This window comes from Vanacampus margaritifer, chromosome 19, assembly GCF_051991255.1.
Source record: "Vanacampus margaritifer isolate UIUO_Vmar chromosome 19, RoL_Vmar_1.0, whole genome shotgun sequence".
In the NCBI taxonomy this organism is placed as follows: Eukaryota; Metazoa; Chordata; class Actinopteri; order Syngnathiformes; family Syngnathidae; genus Vanacampus; species Vanacampus margaritifer.
This window is the reverse complement of record NC_135450.1, coordinates 3,648,949-3,655,916: the sequence shown is the minus strand read 5'-3', so window position 1 is coordinate 3,655,916 and position 6,968 is coordinate 3,648,949.

Sequence of the window (6,968 nt, the reverse complement as noted above, 5' to 3'; positions counted from 1 at the left end):
CAACCTCAGCATGATTCATAAATTGAATGATGACAAGTCATCTATCTATCCATTTTCTATACAGTTTATCCTCATTAAGGTCATGGCCTGGGTAGCCGAGCTGACTGAGCGAGACATGGGCTACCTGGACTCCTTACCAGCACACCACAAGGTACTAGATAAACAACCATACACACCTAAAGACAATTTTGAGTCTTTAGTGAACATTTGGCTAGTCTGCATTGCTGTGCCTCTCTTTGTACACCAGAAGACAAGGCTCCAACTAAATTTACACAAGATGTCATATTAGTGGATATATTGGTGTGCAGTCAAATTTGTCGGCAACAGTGTTCATTAGAAGTGGAGAAGCGTGGCCCTTTTCACATTTGTGCCGAGCAGCGATTAAAAAAGATTTAATGCAGATGGCTTGCAACATGCATCCCAGCTGGTAACAGGAACACAGAGGGACAGGAAACTGACTACAAATTATTTTCATCAAGTGTGACACATCCATTCGACATTTCATGGAGAGGGCGGAAAAAGTGTTGAAAGCATTAGCATCGCATCAAATCTGCTACATCATTTTATATGTAGCTCTTTCTGCCCTCGTTGCAAAGACTGAAAAAGTTTAGTGTAATGTGGTTTTCATTTTTTCCATGGGCCCGGACCTGCAGTCAGAATTCAGTCTCAAAGGGGTCACATGAAATGCATGAGAGGCCCAATTACTATTTAAGGCCTGCTTTGCTGCATGTTTTTGAGGCTGTTGCTGCTTCTATACTGTTGCAAATTAGATTAAGCATGAATCAAAGAAAATCACATATTTGTTTCTTCCTCTTCCTGTTTCTTCAACCTCCTGCTGATACCTGACCTAGACGGTGCCCACGAATTGTACGCAGCAATCTGGATTACTGAAAGCATGCAAATAGGGAAAATGGCAGAAGCGTGGACACCTCGCATCTCGTCAATATTGCAACAATTTATTAAGTCCTCACAGAAAATTATACATTCTCTTTTTACTGTGCAACACTAAAACATACGTTCCTATCAAACATCTAAAACATCCAGGACAAATTTAACAACACATATTCAGATCTGTGCCAAAGTTAACACAGCAAATGCCAGCTGAGCAAGTCGGCAATCTTGATAGCCGTTAATTAACACTGTTGGTTCGGCTGCTTAGCACTGCTTTTGATACAGTCCACTAAATTATTCTTTTAAACACAATAAAACATGTAGCTGGCCTCTCTGGTCCTGCATGTAAATAGTTTTTATCCTGCCTAAAGGATGAAACATTTATGGCTAACATTGGATACACGCTCTTCATAAATCCATCAAATATTATGGTGTGCCACAGGGATCAATTTTAAGCCCTGTCCTATTTAATTTAGCAACTGTATGGTACCTTTGGCAGTGCCAACAGGAGGAACGGAGAGAACTTTTGCAGCTAGTTTGACGATACACAGCTGTACATCTCCGTGTCTCCTGATGATACCAGTCCAATAGATACTCTTTTTTAACTGTATTTTAGATATACAATTCTGGAAAGCAGAGACCTCCAACTTAACCAGGACGAAACTGAAGTTTTTGTCATTGGTTCTGGGGCCAAAGGAGAAAAACGAATAACCCTAAATTACAGAAAAATTACATTACAGAATTATAAGCGCAGTCTTGAAAACCATCCTCAAAGTAGAAAAACACTGACGTGGCAGGAGGAGATTGACTAATTCCAGTATGTGAAGAACTTTGAGTTGCATTATATTATATAGAAAGTGCATTATAAATAACATTTAAATAAATGGGAAGTTAACCATAAACATTTCTTGACAATATGTTATATGTAACTTCACTTGTATAAAAAAATGACATTCTGATTAATATTACATTTGTGGAATATGAGTTGTGAAGCAAAATCCAGCCGTTTTTATACATCTCAGGGGATCTTGCCGTCGACTGAAGATGACATCACATTTGCTCAGAGCTCAGGCGACGACCAATCACAGCCCACCTGTTTTCTGAAGCTGCGCTGAAATTGGTTGTTACCTGAGACCTGAGCAACATTGATGTCATCTTCAGTCGACAGCAAGTGGCAAAATGGCCGCCCCCTGAGATGAATAAAAATGGGCTGGATTTTTCTACAGGGTATATACCGTATTTAGACTAGTGGGGCTGCATAGAACATATTATTGTCAAATTTTTGGAGGGTTGACTTCCTCTTTAATTGAATTATTGATAATCGTGATGATGAATGAGTCAGACTTTTCCTTCGCTATAATACACCAACTCACTCAGGTTGAATTTCATCGTCAACCCTATACGTTTTTTTCCCCCCCACCTAATGAGTATTCATGACATCGTGGTTCTGATCAGAAAAAAAATGTGCATTGAACACCATGTACAATCACATTTGGAGTAAATCACCCGTTCATGGGCATCGTTTGACCTTAAAATGAGCATGTCAGGGATTGCAGGCTTACACACACACACACACAAACAGACAGTGTTTTCTTGCCCAGTGAGGTGGGTGATAACCCATGAGAGCTCAATATTAGAAACCTTCTGCTTGGCTAGGCTGCAGCATTGTTCCTAAACAACACTGAAATAGAGGAAGACCATTTATCTGAGATCTGAATCACAGTTGGGTGGCTGCAGCACTGTGATTTCGAAAAACATTGAGCGATTGTGGCGGATGCGTATGAAGACAGAATGGAAGACAAAATAGAATTAAGAGTAGCTGGAAAAAGGTTGCTATTGAGACGGCCTTGTAAAATGCCCCTGATATGTTAATGCCCTTGCATTACGTAATGCCCTTAATTTTCTTCAGTGCACTCATATTTTGCATGTTTGTCAAAATTACGTGGTGAACTTTTGGTTAAAACACGCCCACTTCCGGTTTAGGCCCCGCCTCCCCCAAATAAAGATCTTTAAGAGTTGAACAAATACAGCTGCACTCGCTCATTCCTTGAGAAAGATTGCCCAATATCCATTTCCCAGCAGTTGGGCATGCAAAGCCCTGTCAAAACCAAAGTAGGGATAAGTTTGACTGATTTCTCAAGAGAAGGACACTGCTCTGTTGTGTTATGGACCTTGAATCAGATGGTATAGTGTATTCTCCAAACATTATTATGATGAATATAAGAGTAAGAAAGCAGAAGAAACTGATGACGAATGTTTGCGGAGAAGAGGGTGTTTCACTGTTTTCTCCCTCATGAATCATGTCTCAAAAATATCTTATTTTTCTATCTGTGACTGTGTTTGTATTGCATCACATTTACACACAAACCAAAGATTTTCAGTCCTCATTTTAAAGATGGTAATCCTTCTGGGTTGACAGATTTAAAATGAGGAAAAGTAGATTACTGTATACCGAGGGTGTTTTCTTTTATACACCCCCCAGTGCACCTAACAATTTGGTTGCTGGAAGTAGGCTAAACTTTATTTGCTGGAAGCAGGGCTAAGTTGTGGCGCAGTTTGTGTATTTTGGTGGATTTGATCAAAGTGCAGGCAGCAAGAAGGAGGGTTTTCATCCACTTATTTTTATTGGAATTTTCAAGAATTGCAAAAATAGACCTGAAAGGAAATACTAGAAATTCAGGGGGGGAAAAAAGGCTACAATTGGCTTGATTTTTCCATCATATCAATTCAAGAAAAAATGCATATGTCGTGTACATATTGTAGTCACAAAAAATGGTGACGATAAAGTAAGGTATATTTGGGGGATGAAATTATTTTAATTATTTCCAGAATTAATAAAAGAAGCAAACTTTAATCTTTTGTTGACAGTAAATCGAGTGTCTTGTAGCAGAAGACGAATCTAATGTCAGTTTCCTCTTGAAGTGTGTCTTCTGTCCAGATTTAGTCATAACTATTTTAATTTCCTCATTTCCTCAGTAGAGCTTTGTTCTGCGGATATATCCTTGTGAATGTTATCGCTATCGCTGCCATGTGTAGTCATGACTGAATAACTTCCTCTATTCCTCAAATGGGCTTTGTTCTGTGTCTGAATAGTGTCCTTGAGTATTATCGCAGGTCCGGTTAACTTTGTTGAACTATTTACTGGAAACTTTGTGGTACCGCCCTTCAAGATAGTATAAGAATGGTGTAAGTTCTCTGTAACTTCACACTTGTGAGAAGCTACAGCTATTGTCTGTAACTCATCTGTGCCCGGAATATTCTGTAGAAATAAAAGCTTTGAAGGAACTGTTCATTGATCTCCAGCCTGCATTCAGATAACCAACATTCTTACTACCCGAAAGAAAATGAACACGCGGAGGAAAAAGCTTACCCTCTAACACTCTCCTCTCAATATTCGCAAAATAATAACAAATGTAAACGATCATAAGTCGCATGTTTGTTTTGCGCATTTTCACAGAATTTTTTTATCATTATAAAAATTACCATACTTCATTGTTGAGAATCTTTGTGTATCATCCATGTTGGCACCACTGTCAAAGCCATATTTTAAATTGTGTGCTGATACTTTGACAGGCAGCATCAGTGTCAGCAGTCAGTACCGATTTAACAGCCTGTATGTGATGTCTGAGGCACAAAACTGCTACACTCGTGGTTCCATGACATTTAAACTACACCCCTGAGCAAAGAATGGCTCTATTAAATATCACTGGTTGTATAAAGGTTTTTCCAGATGAGACTAAATATACCAGAAGGTCAAGTTTGTATTTTTTGTGTTGTGCAAGGCATAACTATGTAACGATATGTTATTTTTTCAAACCTGATACATTGCACATTTTTTCCCAAGGAAAAAAAGGAAGATGGAAACAAGCAACATATATTTTGTATACTGTATAGCTGTAGTTGGAACTGAGTGAATGGGGATTTTGTTTTGAATTATTACATTAATTGATGAATTACCTTTCCAACAGTGGTGGTCAAAAATTAACATTGCTTTGTTATCGGACTGATCAATATGACATCATTTCCCCCACACCCAATATTGGTCCATTACTTATTTGTCCGATAGTTATCGTGCATCCCTAGTCCCCTGTATATTTATAATCACAGTATATGCAGTATGTACTATACTGTATATGAATATGTTATATCGTCCCATCTAAGTGCTGTTTAACTACTGTGTGCCTTCTTTTGTGACTTTCATTTCCATATGAGATGGTTCAATCATTGCTCCTGGCATCTTATGATGGCTCCACTTCATTTCCCCCAAGGAGATTTACATTAGCTGAGCCAAGATGAGGTCCAGGAAAGAAGTTCAAGTAGTGAGTGGAGCCAGCATTTCAAGCGTGTGTTTGGGAAAAGGAGCATCTATTCAAAGCTAATTGAGTAGCTTAGTTTTCGCTAATGAGCAACAAAAATCTTTTGGAAAGAAAACGGGGAAAGGGAAGAAAAAGTTTTTGCCATGAACTTTTTTAGTTACATCACAAGTCAGAAGCCATCTGGTCATACAAAAAAGCTTGTCGGAGTTTACTTTTAATTTTTTTACACAAAAAATGTACATGTATTCATGCTTATACATACTGATAGATATTGTAACATTTTTAATACTTAATTTCATATATTAATCATTGTTACACATTATTAACATTTTAATTCTTCAGTATTAACCTTGTCGAAATGTTTTGTGTCCTGTGCAGAGCAAGTGGTGTTGATTTCGGTATGATCTGACCTTAAACTGGGACATACTATTTAGTCTAAAAAATTCCTTCTCAGCGTTTTGTGCGAAAACACCCAGAGAGTATGTTTTGTCTCCAAATGAAAGAGAGGAGGTCTTTTAACTATAAGAAACCATTGTACATGCGGAAGAACTACATTTGACGCTCTGAATCCCACCTGTTTAAGTGATGAATTAGAGGCTGTTATCTGTCCAGAGATCTCTGACTGATTAAAAATCATTTTTGCAAAGGTGTATTTTTCTTACATTAAATCTATCTTCATTTTTGGAACACGCAAAGAGGACAAAATACTTTTATTCCTCTTTCAATACCCTACCATAAAATGACTGCTTTGGTTAATATACACAAGCCAGTGTGTTATGTATAGTATGTCAGCATGGTTTGCATCCTAGCTATTCTGTCCAAATAAAAACATTGCTGAGCTGCTGACAGCACATAAAGGCATCATACATTTTTCATACATTTGAAATGAAATTGAACGCTGACATGGTGTAAGTCACCTCTGCAGTCTCTCACTTTTTATGCATTTGATAATTATTCCATTGTATAAACTTGTTTATGTTAAACAGACGAGAATGATGGGCAAAGTCATCTGCCGTGCAACGTATTTCAATTCTTTATTTCGTCCACTGTAGCCTGTCAAAGCACAATAACAAACAAATTAAACAACGTTCGCGATGTGCGACTATGTCTTGCATCATCATTTACTGACTCGTCTTCCTCGAACGCATGAAAACATTTTTAATACAGCTTATGACAATCCTATAGCTAGTTAAACATTTACATTCACATACAGAACAGTTTCTTTTTCACACCAAATAAATCAATATGCATTTTACTCTATACAAACACTCAAATAAACAATATTTTAACAGTGGTTTTAAACCCTGTTCCAATAATCAGTTTTACTCTTCTAACATCTCCTTTTACTCTTTTAATAGACTAGCTTTCACTATTATACTGTTCTCTTAACTATTAATGCTCAAATATATTTTCTATTGGTTTACAAGAAAATATGTAGTTCCTCTTCAATCCAAAACACAAAATGTGGACAGTTATGGCGTCCATCACTAGCTAATAAATGAATTAGTGCTGATACAAACCCACGCGTTTGCACATTGGCTCAATCTAGCATAACTACGCTTATCTTAACGTGTAGCTGACTCATACAAGTAACACTAGTGTCTCATTACATGACACGTACTGCTTAGCATTGGTTTCTGTTCACATACATTATTTGCGTTTCTCACCAGTAGTTACAATAATTTCTCCTATTTCAACACACACGGACATCATGTTCATTTCGGCGTTCGCTTCGGACTTCTTGTCCGCCATTACAAGGAT